The 24537-nt window shown below is 28.9% G+C and overlaps 1 protein-coding gene across 2 annotated transcripts in view; it reads right to left on the bottom strand.

Moving 5' to 3' along the window:
* ck (unconventional myosin-VIIa ck) overlaps positions 1 to 24537 on the bottom strand; it is a 303003-nt gene that overhangs the window by 154511 nt on the left and 123955 nt on the right. The window lies entirely within an intron of this gene.

Here is a 24537-nt window from a genome sequence, read left to right as displayed (position 1 = left end):
ATGCAAAAAAATATTTTTTTCGAATTATGAAATTATTCATACTCGTACACGTATTTTTGATTGGTATTTTAGATATACTCGTTTCTATTGCTGTTTAGAGATTCTTTAAAATCTTATTAATAATTGTATGGTTTTCGTTTTTACTCAAAACTCAGAATACAATAAAAAAATCTAGTAAACAATTTTAATTAAATTTTAGTGTCGCTTACTAAAATGATCTAGCCATTTAAACTTTAATGCTCGAAAGGCCAATGCAATCATCAATAAATTTTCTGTACATTATCTCATCAATATCCGTGAATTTGACCACAAATCTAATTCCCCTGAATATTATTATTATTATAATGAGATAAAATTCTTCCCAAAAAACTGATACAAACACCACATGACTTCCTTGTACGTCTATAAATTACCATTTATTGTAACATTTTTTTTACAATCATAGGTTAATTATTAATAAATCAATATATTTAAATTTAAAAAAAAGTTAAAAAAAGAAAGGAAAATGAAGTCAGATTCTCGCCTATGTACCCTTATATGATCCAAATATTTCATTAATTAGAATTTTATACGGCTGTAACTCTGAAACCAGTGAAAATAATTACCATTTATGATATATCGTTGAAAAGCTCTAAATGAGGGCTTACTACTGCAGTTAAGAAAAAATAAAAAATCAAAAATTTTTGGATTTTGAGCTTTTTTTGACACTTTTGGTCCACTCGATTGCAATCAAAAGGGAAGGTGTAAAACTAGGTGTTACAACAATCCTAAATCCGAAATTTCAACATTCTACGGCTAATCGTTTTTGAGTTATGCGAGTTACATACGTACGTACAGACGTCATACTGAAACTAGTCAAAATGGATATTTCCGTTGAAATCTCAAAACAGAAATTTTACGAAATATACTGTTTTACTTCCTTGTACATAAGGAAGTAAGTAAAGAAGAGCTGTACCATTTAAGATAATACCTTAACCAGTTATGATTGAAATTCATAAAACATTTTATACTGTGCTAAATTTATACCTTAAAACTTTTTATTTAAAATGAAAAAAAAAAATGAGCTAATTTATATCATAATGGAGGGAAATATTCTTCATTTCATACTGAAAATATGAGAGTAACATTTTTACAGTAACATTAAAAACAACTTTTAATTAATAACCGATTACTTTATCTTTTATTATAATTATTTTCTTTAATGTATTTTCCCTTTTGAAAATACATACAACACTACTAATGTGCATACAATGGTTTTTACGTTAATTCCGTTCTTGTTATTCCAAAATTTTACAGTTTTCTAGTAATTGTTAATTTCAAGTTCATTATCAATTTATTTTCAATTAACATTCAATTTTTATCTAGTAATTAATTATAAATAAATAGCTACTGCTGCCACTGCCCCTGCCCATGGCTTTGCCCATGCCACTGACGCTACCGCTACCATTACTATTACTACTATTTTTTTCAACAAGAAGAACAATATTTATTTTTTAACGTTAATATTTTTTTCAGTTGTAGACTGCTATTTTAACTTACTGCTAGATGATCGGCTGAATAATTATTTTTCATGCTATGATGCTTAGTAACGCAACAAAATATTTATATGTATTATGAACCAATTCATTGTTCGTACCTTCAAAACTGGTTCCAACAATATACTACACAAATGTATAATATATAAGTATTAAGTTCATAATATTAATCATATGAAAAAATATACTATTTAAAATTTCATAATATAAAACTTATTATAAGCGTACATTATCATAAGAGTAAGGAAAAAATTGCCATTTGTAATTAGTATAGCAATATTATTAATTAATTTATTATCATTTACATATTGGGAAATTTAGTAAACAAGGTTTTAAGATAAACTAATAATATCTCCTAAATTAGTAACTTTTCCAGTTTCATGAGATAAGTAAAGATAAAATTTTTGTAAAGAAAGTTAATTTGAAATGTATTAAACATGTAACATCGTAAATGTAAAAACAAAGTTACTAATAAAAAACAGTTTCATAAAATTGTAACAGTGACGTATAAAATAGGTTAACAGTTCCGTTTTTAGTTTTTTCTTTTGTTTTAGCCTAAATATGATTATTACAGGTGAGTATCCTAAACCGGTTTTTATTTTTTAAACTAAATAATTTCAATTAATTTTTTAATCCAGTCATGTCATATTAAATGAACAATATTAGTCCTTGTCCATAAACTTTATTTATAATTTTATTTGAGATAAACCGGTTGTAAAACACGTCAGTATAATATTATTAATAATAAAATAGTATGTTGCACAGTTACTCTTAAACAAATTTAATTTCATTAAAAACGGTTACTAATTTTATTAGTAAAGAATTTAAAAAGTATATTTGATAAAAGTTTTTATGAATTTATAATTAATCTTTGTTTTATCATATCATTATCAAATAAATAAATATATATGCGTAAGTTAAGACTGTTTTATTTTTTTAATTATTTTTTTCTGAAGCTGTTAGTTAAATGTTTTAATGCTTTCCTCTATTCGTTTCTATTCCTTGCTAATCTTATCTAAGATATTTATCTAACATACTATTTTATTCAACATTCTCAATTATCTGTTTTACATATTCCAATCTCGGTCTTCGACGTTTGTACATTCTATGCATCCATCTTTAAAATTAACTAGGCCTGGATTTCATAATACATGGTCTGCTAAACAAAATTATATTGTACAGTTAATTATAATATCCCTAATAAAACCTGAAAAAATGGATCGAGTTTAATTAAAAAAAAGGAAGAGATTAGCATAAAACAAATGAAATTAGATTGACAAAATATAGGATTTATTTATTTAAAATTACCTCGACCTAAATGCTCTACCAATTGAAGACGTATAGGTATGAGTCAAATGAATAAAGGTATTCAATTGAATGACATGGTAGGACTAGTCTGGCTGCTTTTAATTCTCCTTTCTTCACTTCTGTTTTAAATTTTCACGAAGATGAGTTCCATAAAATTGGATTCCCTACCACGAATTATTTACCAGGTTACATTTTTATCGTTCTAAGCCGGATCGAACCAGCAAATTATCGATAGAAACGATAGTATTATACTCGTATAAAGAATTTTCTTGTGAGCTCTCTGTTATTACAATAGTTTAAATTAATGTCTAAACGTGCAGTTACGGTTTTCTTTATTTCAGAAGGATTAATTTAATAAGTAGTTAACATTCTTGATAACAAATACTACCTAAAAATAATTATAATACATTTTTTTAAATTCTGGCCAAGTATTGTACGACTTTCCCGGCTATTAATAATAAAAATTAATAGAGTTAGAGCCCAAAAACAAGGTATATATATTTTTTAGTGGCGGAGAGTAAATTTTAAGAAATAAATATTCATATGAAGGTTAAGCATAGTAACTTTACTTAAGTAAAGTTTTCTCTAAATGTAATAACCCCTTCAATAAAAAGTAAAATAAGAAAAAGTAAATTCTCAAAAAAAACTTTTCTGCATTTTAGGTCCGGGAACTGTAATAAAAATAAAAAAAACTGTACACATTTTTAGTTTTATTTATGAAATATAAACTTTCATAAAATTCTTAAAAAAATATTTAAAACGAAGAGAGAGCAAAATAAAAAAAATTACATATATTTCAATTTTAAAGGGTGGGTGTTGATTTAAAAAAAAAACCATTTTGGATAATTTATTTCATATGTATTGTAGGTAACATATTTTCTTTAATAAAGTTTTCTATAAAATACAAGTGAAGAAAATCGTTTTTTTGCGATATCCCCAGCTTATCTATATGAATATTTATATGGAAATATCTATATATGTATATATAGAATATTTAAGCCAAATATGTCAAAATATCTGTTCGATCAATCCTGAGATATAAGGCCCAGTGTGATACACATACGTGCGTAGGCACATGCATTCATACAGATATTTTGTTTTTGGTTTATATAAATTAGTTAGACCCTAAAACGTAAAGATTTAAAAAAACAAAAACAAATACAACATTTTTTTCATGATCACCATATTCTCCCCTTTAAAACAACTATTCTAGCTGTACTAAAGGGAAAAGTAAAAATAATACGTTCAATTTGTGAAGAAGCAAATATAATTTTCTATATATTTAAAATAAATTTCAAGAAAAAATGTATGTTATTAACATTTCTTTTATACTTTTTAAAAATAAACATGCAGTAGTATTTAATTATAATCAGTATTAAATTTAATTATTTAAAATTTATGGGTGGTTCTAAAGAAGATTACGTTTTTATTAAGGGACTAGCATTCTCGTCACGTCTTCCCCTGCACTATATGGTTAGTTGCGTTTCCCGTCGCGGTCAATTTTTTTTATTTTGTGTTTGTTGGACAAGTAACCAGAGGCAGGTTCAACCAGCCGCAGTTGCACATACACTAATAATGGCAGTGGCTGTGTTGGTTGAGCAACCGTCGCACCCCTCAAAAAATCGAAATTTAAAAAAAACCGAAATGCTTTTTAGATATTTATCTGAAAAGTATTTGCAAGTCTCAATCTAGTGAATATCTCGTTTAGTATAGTCGGAAATATGGAAAATTTACAATCATTGGTAAAAAATTTTGTCTTTCTTCACCTCTTTCAAGGTCGAATTTCATAAAAATACAGAAATTAGTTTTAAGATATTCACACGAAGATTACACACATCAATAATCAAGTTGATATCTTCATTTGTTACCGAGAAATTAAATAAGTAGTAAATTTCATTGTTATTCCATTTTAATCCTTTAAACTCGGAATTTCAAAAAAATCCTTTGTTGATGTGTAGTTACACCGTAGAAGAACATATATACAAATTTTCATCAATTTATCTTCTGTAGTTTTTGTTGGGCGTTGATGAATCAGTCAGCCAGGACAGGTTATTTTATAAGTACAGATATAAATAATGGTTGTATTATTTTAAAATTCTTCAGTAAATTCTACATACTGTTTCGGTAATTACGTTTATTAACTTAAAATATATTAAGACAACGAGCTTAATAGAACGCTAATACTTTGTTAAGCTACTTATTTGCTTACAACTTAAAGTATGCTCCTCCTGTTTAATATAGCCTTTACCATATTTTACAAAAATTTTACCTTTCATTTAAAAATAATCTTTCATTGTGTAAGTGGTCATAATGAGGGGGAACTAATATCTATCAAATAATGTTACTACTTCTCGTTTATTAAAAGACCTTAAACGAATTACCACGTGTAAAGTAAGGAATATATGCGCTCCAATAAGTTCGTCTATGCAGTTGTATATATGGATAAGTAAGATGTTCATTTATTTTCCGTTGCAAAACCTAATAACGTTATTTTAATACAGTTATTCGTATTAATTTAACATAGTGAACTAATAGAATATTTTCCTTACGCGCATATATTTATGTATAAAAAGAAATATATCAAGATAAGACGGTGATGTTGGGTGTGAAGATATCTATCGCATGTAATCATCTCTTTAGTCTTCATCGGTCGGTTTGTCGCCCAAACCGGTTTCGTTGACCCTCAACCGGTCATAACAGTTTTGTTTATCCAAGTGCTCTCCATTTATTTCATTTATGTTGTGATAACGTAAAGTAAGATACTTTTAATAATGTAAGTAACTTGTCACAACAGACTGTCTCTCAAAATATTGTACTTAATATTTTCATTTATGTTTAATTTTATTAAAATAAAATACTAAAGTACCTTTTTATGACTGATATTAAAAAAAATAAGAAAAAAATGGGTAAAATATATTAAGATGTTGAGAAACCAGTAGTTCTGTGTAGATTAAAATTGAAAATATGAGAATGTTGTGTTGTTTTACGACGTGGCAACTTAAAAATTATTCAATTTAAACTTCACGCTTTATTGATTCTACGGAAAAAAGCATACTTTATTCATCACAATGTTTTTTTTTTAAATAATTACTTTTATCATTTTACATATTTTTATCTACTGCCATTTTTCTAAATAGGTCGTTTTATTATTTTTTTTCTCTTCACATTTTGTAAGTAGGATCACCACAAAGTAGGTTAGGTGATTATATAGCGATATGTACTAAAAAAAGAGAAATTTAAGTTTCTGATATACTAAATTTTGGAACATTGGTTCACAATCGAACCTCGGATGTAGATGAAAATTTGGATTCTTTTCCTAATTGGAACAGCTGTAGGTGAGACAGGCCTTTCTTCCTTGGCAGAATTCTACCTCCAGTATAATGGTAGAGTACAATCTGTTGAATCTGACTCGTTAGCGGAATGGAATAAAAATAAAGTTTGAGTTTTAGAATAGAAGAAAATTAAATATATGCAATTCAATGTTTTAAATTTTTAACAGATTAATAGCTGAATTTTTTTTTATAAAAAGGATTTAGAATAATGTATTACGCTTGTAATACATTCTTCTAAAACAACATTTAATTAATTATTTTTCCAGTAAAAATTTTTTTGTGCATAGAAAATAAATAATTAATAAATAACTAATTAATTATTAATTAATAAATAAATAATTTATTTCAAATAACATTTAAAGTTACTGCATTAGTTATGTAAAAAAAAAAATAAATAAAAAATAAACAAAGTAATTGTTTGTGAATGTTTCAGCAATATTATCTACGTTTTTGTAAACATGTTACAAAACAACGGTATTATACCTATTTTACAACTTCCTTTTAATTTAATGTATCGTACTTCCACAAATATGTGCTAAATTATTTAATTTTTTTTTTTTATAAAAAATAACTATTTTTTTTTAATACTCGTAGAAAGGCCTTCATTAAAATATAATTCCTTTATTATTTTATCGAAAGAGATAATGTAACATTAAAAAATATTTTTAAAATTTCTTGATGCTTAAGAAAAATACTATTATCATTTTATTGGTATCAAATACATCAGACTAAACTTACTGAAAATTGGTGTGAAGCTGAGTAAGTGCCACTCCGTGGCGGAGTGGCACTTACTCAGCTTTTCATATAGAAGGTTCGGGTACGAATCTCGATCAGGCGAGTCACTTTCAAGCACTATTAAAGTTCCATTTCGTATTTTAATGCACAAGTTTCAAGCCAATTTGCTGAATTAATAATAAAAAAAGTGAATTGATAGTATTATTTTATATTTTCATGTAAATATGAAACCTTTAGTCATAGGTAAATCATGGAAATTCTAGGTGCAACTCATAATTATAAAAATATTTATTTGTTCTTTCAAAGCACTTTTTGTGTTGAATAAATTATACAATCGCGGTGAGGATTATGCTGTTATTTTACAGAATAATAACGATTAATATCAGATAAATCTAGAAGTCATTTGGAATTACCAAATCAAACATGTTCATATAACTTCTAGAAATATTTAGGTTCACATATTAGTTAGACTTATCTATTGATGATAAGGTTAAAATACTGTCATCTACTGCTTTGTAAATGCTAAGCAGCATTACACTTAGATCCTCGGGCAAGATTTATGGGAAGGTTAATGGGAACGGGAAGGTTAATGGGGGAGGTTATGGGAAGCGTAACCTTCTGATTTACAACGTATGAATCAGATAACAATATAGATTGTAATTCAGAATTAATGTATTTGCACCAAATTTTTTAATAAAATAATTAACTTAAAACACCGAGACCAGAAAGAAACAGAGTAAAATGTAGGGATTACTTACAATTAAAAGTTAATTTTCTTTTCGGTTAGGTAACGTAGCAGTTATGTATAAAAAATTGGAAAAGTTCTATTTACTACTACAGGCGTTGCTATCAACATTTTCACAGCATAAAATATAGATCCCGTAACCTATATATATATATATATATATATATATATGTATAATCACACACGCGCGCGCGCGCACGACATATGCATTAATTGACAGAGTTAACCAGGTGAGTGAATTGCACTGGTTTTGTTTACATTGTTAAAGAGATATAGTCTTACAAGAAAGTCGTACAACCACTTTTATTACTTAATTGAAGATTAAGAATTGACCATAGACTACAAAAATTATCGCAATAAATAAAATCTAAATTTATAATGTAAAATAAATTTATAAGCAGTATACAAACACCACTATTTTTTAATTTAGTTTAGTTGATTAATACAGTTCATAAAACAATATATAAATTCATTTCCAGTAATAACAATACTTGTTATGTATAAATGAATGATTTTAAAATAAATAGGGTAACAAAGACTCTACGTTCAAAAATATAATAAATCAAATTATAAGTAACGTAATTAGTAAATGTGAAATATTTTTGAAAATAACTGTAAATAATTATACTTGAAACGTGAACAATATTGAAAGATATCACGTAAAAAAAGCAATTCTGTTGACTATCGTACACGAGGAGGTACTGCAGTTGTGAAGTCAAATTCATTTGAATAAGTTTAGTTCTCCAAACAGCCTATTAAACAGTCTGGTTTATCGCTTATAACAGGAGGTAATGGTTAAATTTATTAGCTATTATTAAAATTTAAATGGGTATACCATCACCAGCTAAAAAAATACGGTTGAAGCGGTCATGAATGTATGTGAAATTGATTGTCCTATACTATGTTAAAACAACTAATAAATAATTCAACTGAAAGAAATAACAAAACAAAAATTATGGTGTTGTTATACGTGATATGATCTAAATATTTAAGAACAGGTTTTTTAACTTCTCAACGCCCCACACAGATAAGATGGAGAAATTATTTTTTGATATAAAACTAGATTACTTGCTAAAGTTTATCGGTGTTTTAAACATTTGAAATATTTTATTTATTTATTGTTTTTTCTTTTTAGTTACTCTGTAATATTAGGAACATTTTCGATAATTGTGATACCTTTTTATTTCGTTGATAACCGATACAAATAATGAAGATTACCTAAACCTTGCCTGTAATCTAACCTAGAATCAGTTCGAGAGAACTCAACCTCGTACTAGTTGACTAGTATAATATATACAATTATTAAATAGAATAATAACAATAAAAGAACATACTCAATATTGAAATTAAAAGTTTTTATCTTTTGTAAAGTTCATAGAGTAAATAAAATTCTTATTTCAATTACTGGAAAGGTAAAATTTATACATGACTCGATATTTCTGTTAACATAAATTCCGATTCAAATCGGAATTTGAATCATTCATTATTTGGATCGTATAGTTAATCGTATATTTCGTATAGTTAAAGTGCCAAGAGTTGGCATTTAAGTAATCTATCATTGGATTTACTAGTATATTAGTGATTTGGAATACTGATTTTACACAATTTCAAAATGTAATAAATCTGTAAACTAATTTAACTGAAAATGAGCATATAATACTCATTTATTTATTTGTACATCATTCTATATTGTATCTATTTATATATCAGTCCGATCGCTCGGTATACCTAAAAATCCTGACATCAATATTAAACAAGAACGAATCCTCTCATCCTTTTCTAAGTTCTTCAGAAAGAACCAAAGTTTTAAACCTATTTAATAATCAGTATAACAGATTAAACTTTTTATTGTCTCGATCACTATTTTTTAATGTTTACGTTTTTATAAGTCTTTTGAGACTTTTTATATCGATATAAAAATGGAAATACTTTCAAGTTGTTTTAATCCATTTTTAGAGTAATACACACTAAATGTAACTTAAAAATGATAAAATTACACAAAAATGTAAACATGTATAATTGTTAAATTATAATAATATAATAACCTTTTATTGCAATACACTATTTTAATACATCATCAGTAAACTGATGATTCGATAAATCATAACTTGATGTATCGACAATTCGTTTTTCACTGTGTATCGTTTTTACAGATTTTATTTTTAACTGAATGATAATCAATATTTAATGTACTTAGTCTAATTTCATTACTTTTAAAATTAGAAGTAAAAAAAAAAAGTAAAAGAAAATGTTTACCAGTTGGTATATAAACTAAATAGAAAACATGTAGATGTTAAAATTCGCGAAGATATTGTATTTTTTAGAGTACTAAAAATTCGTTGAGAAAATAGATTTATTATACAGTTAATTATTATCACATTTATAACACTAAGCTAATGTGTAATAAGTTTTAAGCGTTTTTATGTGAAATCAAAAGTCCGATTAAACGCAAAGTCCAATTTAAGAACTATAAAATATTTTATGGGAAAACCCGTAAAATGAGCGAAACGCGCTTAAAAATGAAAGTAAATGTAATAACATCATTTCAGACCGGATTTAAAAAAAAAATTGAAAAGTGCCTATTATGTTATTGCTAAGCGTATAACAGTTACAACTCAGGCGTATAAGAACAATTCGACATTAACGTAATAATTTTAAAATATATATATATATATATGAGTATATATACCATAAAAGAAGGATGCATAATTTCTTATCTCAAAAAACAGTTTTATTTTGGCTGACGACAAATTTTACCAGTTTCAAGAACATTCTAGTTTTATTTCTTACTATTATTTAGTAAGATTATTTATTATCATAGTAATATGGTCTGAAAAGTAGGAACTTAAACAACTTCTCTCCACCATTATAATCGCATTAAAAATAATAACAATTTTATGGTTTTTTTTTTTTGCTGTGTGTTATTCCTGTTAAACGAATTAAAAATATTATGGGATAAATAATTGAAATTTGATGACTCTTATAATGTTATAATATTAAAAACCAGTTACTACTAGACATTGCAAAAATAAGGTTTCTGAGGTCGGTTAGAGAGAAAGCGGAACGACCAGATTCGCCAAAAACTGAAATTTATTATCAAAACGGTAAAGTAGGTGAAAGAGTATCAACATAGTTGTTTAAGTAACAAAAAGATTCAGGAAAAAGTCCTAAACATATTTCCATAAGCCTAACGGTAAAAAGAAGTCTACATTCTCCAAGAATGTGATGTAGCGATCTGTTTAACGTTTCCAAAGGGTGAAACAAACATGCCTCAAATAGTTACAAGAGATAAGAGAAGTAAGTTTTTTTCAGGAAAAAATATTATGCTCGTCTCATTTATTTATTTTTTAATAAATGAGATGCATTATGTAAAATTTGTAGGTATTGTTTTTTTTTTGGTTTTTGTCTGTTAATAACCGTACTCAGTGCATCAATACAGACAAAACTGTAGACTATTAAGGTTTTATTTCAATATATAAATTAAGAAACAAAACCGATAATTTCTTTAAAAGTAGAAGACATAATAAAGTTTTGTTGAAAATAATAAAGAATAATGTACTAAACATAAAATTTGCCTGTAACTGTAATAAGAATGAAAATAATACCTTAAACTTTAATAATTTAAAATTACGCTTCAAATAACATTATTGAAAATTACTATTATAATTTATAATTACAATACAATTTTACTGTAATTTATGATTATTCCCAAAAAAATATTTGACTTATCTTGTGTATCCTTATGCATTTATTTTAATTTTGTAAAGAATAATAAATTAATGAGTTTATGTTTATGCTCATTTTTAAAATTTTCAGTTTTATGCTCTGTAAAATTAATCTTAACTGTAAACAATTTTCCAAAATAAAAGTTACCTCAATTTTATTATTAATTTACAATAATCTACCTAATGCTTATTCAATTATTACTGTCAAATCACAGTTTGAAAAAAAAAATTAGAAAAGAGAACGAGAGATCATGCAGAAAAAATGAAATCAAATTAGATTCAAAATTCAATAATCAATTTAATTTACCGGGTGATTCAAAGAGGACTTACAAATTTAAAAGAATATAAAAACTTATTGAGATAGCTTGTAGAATCGGTTGAGGCCTCATTTCATAGAAAAACTCATCAAGTTTTCCGCTCAACATTCATTTTGGTTTGATATGGCTTCCATTTGTAATGCGATATACGTTCCACTTGAAGTCGATTTCATTCCAGACTGTAGCCAGCAAGTCGGGTGTTACCTCTGCAGCTGCGGCGTTAATTCGAAGTCTTAGCTTAACAAGATTACCAGGCAAAGGTGAAAAATAAATCCGATCTTTAATGAAACTCCACAATAAAAAATCTACTGGGGTCAAATCTGGGGAGCGAGGTGACTATGCATTTGGACCTTCACGACCGATCTACTGACCTGGGAATGGAGTATCAAGAAAATCTCGGATTTCTGGGCGGCAGTGAGGTAGTACTCCATGCTGTTGAAAGTAATGCCGTCCATCTTGGTTATCATCGCCTAATTAAGGAATTAGAAAATTTTGTAGCACGTCTAGATAAACTATATCAATTACGGTTGTCAGAAGGGTCTTTGTTTGTTTAGGGTACAAAAAAACATTGAGCTTAGGGCTATAGCGAATATTTCATGAGGGTTTTCGCTATCCGATATTCGGCAGTTATGGATGTTCACCTTGTAATTGATGTGAAACGTTGACTCTCACTAAAAATTACATCGTCTAAAAATGTATCGTTGTGTGCAATTCTATCCATCATTTCCACATAGGACAGCAGCCAAGCAACGTTGACGTCATCTGTAATGTGTTGAACCACGCTTAGTTTATATGGCTTCAAGTGCAATCATTTTCGTAATACGCGCTAAAGAGTTGTTTGTGGAGTGCCAGTCTCACCTTACGTACGTCGAGTTGATTTCTTCGGACTACGTGCAACGCTTTCCCTGAATTGTTACACAGCAGCTTCAGGGACGCGTGGACGTCCTGGTGATTTTGTATGTTTAATAGAACAACCTGTTTCAATGAAAGTTTGGTGCCAAGAGAAAATTGTATGCCGACTTTGAGGGTCCCTACCGTACTCTCTAGGAAAATTACATTGAACTGCAGTTGCTGACTAAAAATCGTGAAACCAAAACACACAGCGAGCACGTTCCGCACCAGTTGTGTATCCATTTTTAACAACACTGGTGACAGCTCTGGTGGCAAATTCGGGACTAATAATCTACGGGAGTCAAAACTGATATGTTTTGGTATGAAATGTGACCTAAATCGAATTTGTAAGTTATCTAACTAAATTTTTATATGTTTTTAAATTTTGAAGTCCTTTTTGAATCACCCAGCATAATGATAAGAACTCAGAAAAACAATATTGTCTGTTTAAAATACTAATAATTTTTTAGATGATGCAATTTTCTGGAATGATTCGTGTCTCATATCCGGCCATTTTTTTATAATTGATTAATTCAACAAATAAACTTGAAGTGTCCGCTTGAAAATTGAAATGAAAATTATTAACTATAAAAATTACAAAGACTGAACGAGATTCGAACCCGGAACCTTCCAAATAAATGGTCGAGATGCTACTTCTTTGCTATAGAGATCAGCGTATTCTTTTTAGTAATTCATATAACATACATGTTATTTAAAAGTAAAAATAAAATGAAATTATTCTATAAAAAAATATTATTTTTCAGTATGTTACTGAGAAGTCTCCAGGATATCTGATGCCACATTATTTATTCGTTACTCGTACGTATGTGTGTCTTTATAAAGTGACAGTACTATCTGTCTGTTTACAGCAAAAAGGAACTCCGTGAAAAGAAGCCTAATCAATTATTTATTACTATTTCAACTAACAAATCTTATTCTTTAATCGGTCCCATTATCGCTTCAACAATAACATAAAAAGAAAATCCACATTTTTTTCTTTATTCCCGAATACTACCGAAATAACATCAGAAAACAGTTATATTTTCTATCTTTATTTTTTTTTCTTTTAACCTCCATGTCCCCTGTTAAGTATTGCTTCAGAGAATGAGATGAATGATTAGTAGCGTGTGTGAAAATTCCATGCCTGACCGGGATTCGAACCCGGGACCTTCGGATGAAAGGCCGAGACGTTACAACTCGCATCACGGAGGCCGGCAATATTTTCCATCTAGATTCCTGATATTGCAAGAAGAATTATGATATTGATAAATATTAATTTCAGTTACATGTTTAAACCAAAATGTATATTTCCTCCGCAATATTATAATTAATACTATGTCTAACATAACAAAAGTCGTATTCCGAGAAAATTTTACCTGTAACTTCGACTTACATGCAAAGGATGGAATGCAGTAAAAATATTAGATTTATTTTCCGTGAAAGAATAAAAAAAAGAATAAATCTGAAAAAATAATAAAAAAGAATTCTAAAAAGAATAAAGAATAAATCTGATGATTTATTCACAGTCGAAGAAAATTAAACATTTTTTTGCATTATGTTCTTGGTTTGCTAGAAGAGAACAATAATAAAATTATATCCGGGAGATAGAACAGAAGAACTTACAAGTTAAAATCCTTGATACGGAAAGGAAAAAGTTCATTCTAAGGTATGTTTAATTCGTTATCTTAGTTAATTAAATTATATTTATTGCATGTGAATTCTTTTTACTGTTCTATTTACTTGGTGATTTAATAACGAGTGTAGAATGTGTTGGAGATAAAATTTAAATTAAATCTACAACTCTTAAATTAATGTAAGAACAGGAATTCTTCAATGGAATCAAAAAATTTTCAACGAAAAACTAAACAGCTTTAGCCTTTAAAATATAAATTCTTGTATTACTATTTTTTTATTTAATAAATTTTTGTGTTGCTAGTAATAATGTCATACAGTAATTTCTTCAAGAATTTTGGTTTAACACAAGGTAGTTTGTTTATATCTAAATTATGTAATTCTCAGCCGTTTTAAATACCTACTTTTTCCATTTATTGTTCAATTATTAGTTTATAAACTTCCTTTAAAATATGTCTGCTAGAAATTGGCTGTTTCTATAAAAGAATAACAAATAAAATTATAACTATTTAAAAGAAGGTTTACAGATTTTATATTTTCTTATACACGTTTTGTATCTAATGATTCTCTTCTGTAGCCTAAAATTACTTTATCAGTTTCATTTAAGTGGTAATATTTGGGTATTGAGTGCCAATTAAGAGAAATAACAATTTTAAAATATGCTACTCTCATCGTCACAAAACTTAGTTATTAATTTTAGAGCAAGCATATTTGAGCTTATTTTTAAAAATTTCTTTTTATACAAATTTGGTCAAAATGTCATTCCAACATTCAATTATTAAACTGACAACTTCAGTAATGGTAAATGTTCTGTTATTTTATTATTCATTATGCTATGATGTTGATATTTTTACTTTTAAACCGTATGAAGCTAGCTTTATTTTTGATTATAATTAAATTAAATGAATGTTAAAGTATATGTAGTATAGAATAGTAGTGTATACCTATGAATACATGTTTATATTAATTCTTTATGTTAATACTGGACTGAATCAGCGTTATATCGTTTGCATAAACTAATATTGGATTCTTTTTAAACGTTTCTGGAAGCTCATTGATATATAATGATACATGGTTATTGCTTCATATTTAAAAACTAAGGGAGCCTAGGAAGTAGAAAGAAGTGCAAGTAGAAACAATCTATGTAGTTACAAAATTACTAGTTTATGGTGTGTTTGACATTTTTGTCTACCATATTAAAAAACACGTTTTTTTTGTAATAGAAAGGTGGACATGAGATAACATTATTTTAATGTAAAATGTTTACTAGGAAAACGATGGAGAAAACCGTTTCTCAATAAATGCCTTTATTTTTGAGTTAGAAGCAATGAAATTTGCAAAAACGGAAAAATTACAATAATGATAAAACGAGATAAAACGTTAAATAATCGTAATCTTTCTATTTCGTATTACAGTCAGAATTACTCCGATAGTTTGAAATTTATTCAATAACTGTTTATATCTTTAAAAACATATTTTTAATGTTGGAATTAATGGCCCAAACACAAATAACAGTAGCCTTTACTGTCACTAACAATAAATAATAATAAATGTCACTAACAAAAATAATAATTTTTTTAATTTATTCATTTATATATTTTATAAAATTGTACAATATTGGGTTCCGCTAAGATATAAGTCTTATCAGCAGGTTCCCACATTAACATAATTTGCAAATAAGTTATTTACACAGTGCAACACAAACAAATGCAATGAAAAATATACCTACTTATATCCTTAGTAAATAGTTAAAATGTTATCAAATAGTTCACGGCGGTGGGGGTCAGAAAGTAAAACAAAAATTAATTAAATATGCAATTAATTTACAAAATTATATTAAAATATATTTCAGTAAAAAATTAATTATTGTAAGCTTAAATAAATTTAAAAAAAAAGTTTACGTAAAGGTAACTTTTAATACATGCTTACTTCTAAATTAAGACTGTTCTTGCATATCACAGATTACAAGTATAGATTACTCGTAGTATAAAATACAAAATAAAAAATAAAAATAATACTTAGATTACACATTTTATAGTAAAAACGAAAATAACTACATAACACACAAAAAAACAATTAATAATTAATACATAGTACAAAGAATATTTTATAATAAACGGAAAATAGATTTTAAGAAATCCCCGCTAAAAACCGGAATAATAATAAATAAATTTAATAAATAATTAAAACTTCATTTTCATTTTTTTTGTTTTTATCCATTTCTAAAATATGTAAAGGCAATTTATTATTAAAAAAAAAAAAAAAATGTAACACACAATAATTAAAATCTGCAAAAATCCTAGAAATTAAATAATTTTCAATTTCCAGAAAATTGAAACAGATAATTATTTTAATTACTTCTTTTATCTTTCTTTTTTATCTCTTCAAATTACTTCTTTTCAATAAGATATGAATTAAACTGTATTGGCTACACCTGTAAATTAAATAATAAAGAATTAAATTAAAATGAAACAATTAAGAATAAAATTAAAGAAGTAAATTAAATCTGTTTTTTTTTTGTTTAAAAAAAAAGTAAAATTATCTAAATAAATACTTATCTTAGGTAAAAATATCTCATACATTTAATATGTAGAGGGAAAATATTAAGAATAAATATTCTCCACAATAAGAAAGAAATATTCAAGATTTTTATTCAACGATTACTGTTAGTTTTAGTTAAAATTTATCTATCAAATAAAATGTATAACAAATAATTCTAGATGTTCTACTTAAAAAAATAAGAAAAAAGTGATTTTACGATTTTTAATGGTGAGAAAGTTTTATATTGTAATTTAACCTGTATTTAAATGTAAATTTGTAGTTTCAGATGAAGTAAAAATAATAATTATAATAATAATAAAAAATAAAATTGTTTTTAAAAAGATAATTCATTCGGTATGGTCTGTGTTCATTAGTTAATTTAGTGCATCCGGAATCGAAAACTAATATAAATAAAAGTTTCACCCATAAACTAAGGTTGTATTATTTTTTTAATACTGAAGTTTATGTAAATGATTGCGATTTTACAATTTTATAATGAATAAAAACATTTTCTAAAACAAAACAGCTATTTAACCAAACCTATTATTATTGGTTTTAACTTTGTTCACATCATTTACTATCCAAAAACCGTTAAAATTCTAAAAGTATAAAAATTCTAATTCTATATTTTTTTATTATAACTGCTATTATTGCAGTGATTTAAAAAAAAAAATTTCTTTTATTTTCGATCTGATATCTAAGAATCACATTTACGTAGCTCAGTTTTCTTTCTTTTCCAAAAAATTCTTCATTTCTTTTTACCTATCACTTTATTTACGACTTTGCTTTTCCTTTTGCTTTTCTAGAAATTCAGATTCATCTACGCTTTTTCCGAAAGTTTGTTTATTAAGAATTCTACTTTTTTATATATTGAGTATTTTAAAATCCTTTTTTACTTCTCTAAACCAGTTTTTTTTAAAAATAAAAATACCAAAAAAAAAAATTATTTAGTTAAATTGCTCTCATTAATTCTAATCAGATGTCCGTAAAATAGTAATTTCTTTTTCTCATTATACGTACTATATTTTTCAAAATCTTTATAAACTTCCTCTTTGTTCTTAATTTATAAGTATTGTTTTCATATTTTTCCTAAAAGTATTTTTTTTTTATTTTGCCGATTTCCTTTTTCTGAAAAATTTTATAACTCTACCTACGTAGAATTTATTTGTGGAAGTACTGTATTATAATGACTCGGTTTTGTATACTACATTATTTGTTTTATTTCATATATAAGTTAAAATAATCATAATATTTCCTGCTGTTTAAATCTCATTAGTGAATGAGTATTTAAACATGGCTGTTACTTAAAAAGCCATGGTAGCTCTAATTTTTATATCCTGTATAAAATTTTATATCGTATGTAGTACTTAAAATTTCTTTAATGTATAGTTGAACCAAAAATAAGAAAACGAAGCTTTTATAATAACTAAAAGAAGCAATGATTAAGAATTTATATCGGTCGAAGAGTAAGAATTGTAATTTAGAACTGACTTTATTAACCTTAAACTGGTTTCAGACAAGATAAACCTGTATATAATAAAATAAATTTAGCTACGGATAAGATGGTTTATGTTGCGTAATCAGGTTTGTTTTCTTACAATACATGTTATTCACATGTCATTAAATTGTTATATAAAATAATGAGTTGATCCATAATTTATAAAAGATAAAAAAAATAATTAAAGCATTTTAAGTATATGTTACTGAAAAATCACCTAATAATAATAAACAACAGCTAAACTTACAATGGCAAAAAATAACGTGGTAGAATATTGTTACAATTTATTTAAAAAAAACAAGATCTTCAGCTGTTCTACTAAAAAAAAAAAATGTATGACCAGTTTAATTAAAGAGAAGGATTTTCGAATGATGAGAGGAAGAGAATATTTCATTAGATAAGTATCAGATGTATTTTAGTTTGGACAACCGTACAAACTAAAAGAACAGCAAAATATTTTTAAATCATGCAAGATTTTCAACACTTCCATCTACATCATTATTAATAAATTGTCCCTCTTTCTTTAAAAATCTTCATTCTATTTCATCTGGTCATCTAATTAATTTTTGTTTATGTATAACGTGAATCGTATATTAAAAATAACATATTTCTGTTATTTCTTCAGATTTAACCTTTAAGAGGATGAACTGAAATGCAAGGAAAATAAGAGTTTTTCTACATTAAACAATTACCAACATAATAATAAATTAATAATAAATTACTACTATCGTATGATTATTCTATTTGGCTCTAAAATTTCTTAAAATTAATATTAGACTTTTTTTAAACTATTCAGATTTGCGAGAATATTATAAATACTTTATCAGATTTGAGAAAAGTTGATAGGTGACAATTATTTAAAATTATTTTTACACGAAATCTTTTATTTTTAACGGGTCACTTTTCAGTGACTATTGGTGAGTTTGTATATCCTGTATTTAATCTGATATAGAATCAAGTCTGTCATATAAATTTAAATTTAGTTCATTCATGAGATTCTTAAATAGAAAGCTGAAAATAACTAACTTTTTTTTTTACGATAGTTGCTTTATTAAGAAGTGTCTTGAAAGGTTTAACTTCTTCAGGCACCATAAGCGCTTGAGAAATGATTATGAGTCGACTTCCAGCAAAATCTGAGGAAACCGTTTTTGAAATACATTTTATGATTACAAAAACGATCAACAATTAGGGTCAACTATAAAATATTATTCTCTTAAATTTACTTATACGTTAAAAATTAATAATTTATATTCGTTTGATTATTCTCCATTTAAAAATTATATTATAAAATTATATCTATTAAATTTTTATAATTAATAAATAAATAACTTTAACTATTAATGAAATCATTACCATATCATAAGTCATACCAATGATTGAAAGTTGCTCGGAATAACCTTTTTTATAAGTTATTTTTATTCTGAATAAACAAACAGTAAATAAATATAGGTTATAATTTAAAAAAATGATAAAAAAGTAGTTTTTAATGATTTATAAAATATGTCGATTGCGCCAGAGGAATTTAGGCTTTGAAGAAGGAAAGGGGGAAATTGGTGGGTACTGAAAAAGTGCGCATAAGTCGAGCAGTTTAGTTTATTAATATACTGAAAATCCGCCAGAAAACTGAGCCAGAATTTATTTACTGCTGTAAGTGACAATAGATCGTTTTAATGAATCACGGAGACGCAGTATTGATTTAATCAAAGATAGTTTAGATTTCTGTTTACCTTCGGCTTAGACGGTCTATTAAGTCGAATTTTTTAAGAATAATTTTATTTAAATTATTTTCTTTTTCTAACGTGTATCTATATTTGGAATTTAATTAATTGATATGGCGAATCCAGGCGGGCTTGAGGGCGACGTACCGATAGACGAGGAGGGATTTTCTCCTGTTACGGGTCGGAGATCCTGCAGGCGGGAAGGGTCTGGGATTACCATGTAGGAAGTTCTGTCTGTCAGCAGTGGTGGTGGTGAGAGTATTGAAGTGATGGTTATAACGGAGATTCGGCGTGCTGATCGTTTGCTTTCAAGAAGTAAGTCGAAGAAGACTGGAGAGACTTCGGTTCGATGCCAGAAGAGGGTTGTTGGCTCGTCTGGTTCGTCCGCTAGGGAATACGAAATAGATTTTCTCTCTCCCGAAAGGGTCGGGTGACGACCAGGATGATGGATAGGGGTCGGTTAAGCATGGATGGAAGCGTCAACACGTGGTTCTCCTCCGGCCTCTGAGGGGAAGAAGAAGTCTCAGGCTGGTTGGAGTTTCCTATATTCGGTGGAGGAGGTCTGTGACCTGGAGAGGTACGAGTCGTCGATGGGCGTTTCCGGTATGGGGGATCTGCTGGACAACGGCATGTAATAAGTACAGAGTCGGCTCTTGTAAAACAGAAGAAGTGTTTTGCCCACAATATGAAGCTTCTTTTTCGTAATGTGAGGGAGCTAAATGTGTTGGTCCAACAACACTTGACAACTGCTGGCACTGCTGGCAGATTGAAGCCTGGCCAGGTCATCCTTTTGCAGTCAACTATTCGGGACCTTTCCGAAGAGGATAGGAGTTGTAAGGTCACACTTGGGCGGACCGATTGCGCTCTGGTCATCGATTCTGCGGCGGGGGATCGTAGGGTGGCCTCTGCCATTTGCAGGTTCATCCCACGGGTGTTAGAGAGTGGATAAGATCGGCGGGTGTGTTCCTGTGATCCACAAGGGCGGGTCGGACAAGTCTTACGGCGGTCCGTGCAGTACGCAGGGAGAAGGATGGGGAAACGCCTTCTCGTTCATCTAATACGGGCATCACTATCATCGATGTTGGCAGGTAAGAAGCGACCCGCGGGTCCGCCGACTACTACAGTTGTGGTCAAGGCGGAGTTCTTTCCGTTCGGCTGGGCCAAGGGGAGGACTTCCACCTATGGATTCGGGCGGACAGTAGCGAGGCGGACCAACTTAGCAAGGATATTGCCGGAAAGGTGGAGGGTGCTACTACGGCCCTGGCAAGTAGAAGCGGCAGAAGAGCTCACGTCCTGTTTAAGGACGCGGATGCCCTCATGTCACAGGACGAGTCTCTTCGGGAGCTTCGCAAGACGATAGGTGAGTCAGTCACTATTGACGTCCTGTCAATGCTGTCGGCTTACGGCTCTACTCAGGTGGTTACACTGGCAGTGCCGCCAATCCTGGCGGATAAATTACTGCCTGATGGGCGAGTTCGGATCGGGTGGGTGGCCTGTATAGTGGTGCGGCGTACATCCGACGACCTTTGCCTCAGATGTTGGAATCCAGGCTACAGGGCCAATTTCTGTTCCGGCACAGATAGGAGCGGCCACTGTTTTACAAGTGGTAAGGCTGGCCATTTACGCAAGAACTCTACGTGCTTATCCTGCAATTCACATACTCATACGCCCGGGGTCAGGGATGTAAGATTTCTCCATCGGCATCTAGAACTGCTTCTTTGTAGAAACATCATGGTATCTCTGAGGGACAGCCCCATCCTGAAGGAGGTGGGAGGCCTTAGTCTCCCGCTTACGATGATCGAATGGGGGACTCCCTTGCAGTACCGTTGGGGGGATAGTAAGACCTAGGCTCGGTGTGGGGATCCTTTGAGGTTCTCTCATCAGAGTCATGGGACCTAAAAGACTGAGTTCTGACTATCTGGAGGGAACTTTGTTCCCGACGAGGAAGGTTTAAAAAAAAATGAACCACGGAACTCACAACTACAAAATTTATAAAAATTTCAATCATGGTTTATTTAAAAAGTTATTTAGACAGTTTGTAACGCTTGATAGGTCTTATATTTTTCAAATAGATCGACTTTGCGATCTTTTAGGATATTTAATTACCAGGATAAAAGATTATCCTTCAAGGAAAATATTTTCGGATGTATTTTAAATATGTGAACAAAGTTTCAATGTCTAGTCTAGGATTTAGAAATTATGATTGTTTAAAAAAATATCCTATATTTTGTTCACTAGACATTAGCAAAATGGGGTCGGTTATCCTTAAATTAATAAAGAGAAATAAAAATTTACACCATATTCTCACGCACAAGTTTCAAGCTTACCTACTTAATGAAATCACTTTAAAGAAGTAATCAAATTTAGCCAATAAGAACTCTTCGAAGTATTAGTTTGTCTAATAATTCAGTTAAGTAATCCCGTTATCAATTATCAAACAAGAAGTAATTATAAACGTACGTGATCTAAATAATAATATAAAAAAGTGTTAAGTCTTCCTAACTGTGCACTGTAGCAAATACGATCATATTTTAAAAAGAGAAAGAAAAATTGATAGAGATAATAAGCAAAATGAAAACAGTCGAGTATAATTTGCGTGTAACAATTTATCAAAACTATATTAGTTTAAATTTATTAGCTTGTTTGTTTCTACGAATAAATACTTTTGTTATCATCATCTATACTAACATGAATCGATACTTAAAGAAGTTGAAATAACATATAGATTTGCCGTAATTTTTCAGTCTGCAAATAAATAACTAGTTTTTTCCTTTGATTTCATAATAATACTTGAATTTAATTAATCAAATTATGAAAAATTATTTTTAAAAAAATTCTGAAATATAGGCTTTTTTCGTATCTTTTTTTAAACACATCAAGGGGCGACGGGTAACCGCCTAAAAGACATTGCCTCGATCGTACCCGGGTGTCGAGGTGTAGAAGCGCCTCCCTGTCTTTGGAATCTTCTTTGTCCACCCGTCGGGGTCCCCCTAGATCATAAGAGCATCTCGACCGTCCTTTCTGAAATGCCGAAATGCCCCTACCCAGGAAGGATATCCTTCCTGATCCTAACCTACTGAGGGTCCGGGTATGCTCCCCACGCATATCCCAACGTCACGCGCGCCCGCCTCTCACACCTTGAGGGTTCTTAATGCATCATCGGAAGCGCCTTCACCCAACTACTCTTTTCTGTGGCTTAGCCAAGACGTTCTCAGCAGAAAGGTACCTCCCTGGCCCTATACGGTCTGAAATATGACTAACAATCTTTAATGTAAACGATGTAATAATGCACAACGCGGAGTACAATAAAATATGTCTTTCTTATCTGTTTGAGAAAAGACAAGATATTTTTAAAATGGATCTGATTGGTGAAAAAAATTAATAAACTCAACAAAGTTTAATTGACAAACATTTAATTCAATGTTGTAATTGTGTAAAGTAAATAAAATATACTAAAACAATTTTTTTTTCTTTTATAAGGAATACAAATTAAAAATTTATCCTGTCACTTTTTTTAGCACTGACCTCTTTGAAGAACTGTGGTATTTAAATTTAGGATGTTAAGTAATTCTATGTACTTTGCATGAAGTATCCTTAAATAAGTAATACAATATTCTGAAATAAAATATCTGACGAGAAAATTAATAAGGAATTATAAAGACTAGCTTATTACAGAAAGTTAGGAAAATGCCAAGTTATAAGTTTTCAAATTGAATAGTAGTATTCAATGAACTAATTAAAAATATATAAATTTTTTAACCTCAAGTTGATATATTATACATTCGAAAGTTTCAAAAAACCTTTACTAACTGAAATTATTTTGCTGGAAGTATTATTTAAATTAACACATTGTTTAAATCAATAGCCCTGATGAAGCAAATTTTAAAGTATTATTTTAATATACAGTAAACAGTAATAATATTCTGAATAATTATGATTTATTTCTATATCATTTAAATTTATTTCTTAATTTGCTTACGACATTTATTTCGATGGATTTACGAAATACTAATAACAAGAGTTACAGTTTATAACACGTCTAAATAATTAATTATGTCTGGCAATAAAAACACACAAAACAATTAGCTATTTACAATTACGAACATTCCTATCAGATGAAATCAATGGCGGCTCGCGTATAGGCACTGTGGAACTGCAGCACTCCCTATTTCCACTTATCGATTTCTATTATCGATAACATTTAATATAATGAGCCCTTTTTTCTTTAATTCTTTCTTTATACTTGTACAATATATAAACCTTAAGCTTAATATCAATAACCATCCCCCAGGTTATGAAAAATATACAAAAATCTTTGTATGGAACTGTGCGCTTCACAGTTACAGCTCGTGTTTGGCTGTTATACGCATACGCACGCAGGAAGCTGCACGTGAGGCTGCGAGGGAGAGAGAACACTGTCGCCTCCACAGTGCCGACTCTGGCGTGCTGGTGGAAGGTAGTTTTTTTTTTTACTTTGCGTGTGTTGTGCTTAAAAATCGGTTACCAAATACTTGAATGTGATAAAGTGTAGAATTAGGTTATTATCATGCTTCCAGCTAT

Source organism: Lycorma delicatula, chromosome 2 (genome assembly GCF_047948215.1).
Source record: "Lycorma delicatula isolate Av1 chromosome 2, ASM4794821v1, whole genome shotgun sequence".
NCBI classification, from domain to species: domain Eukaryota; kingdom Metazoa; phylum Arthropoda; class Insecta; order Hemiptera; family Fulgoridae; genus Lycorma; species Lycorma delicatula.
The sequence above is the reverse complement of the archived record's forward strand: the minus strand, read 5'-3'. Positions and strand labels throughout refer to the sequence as shown.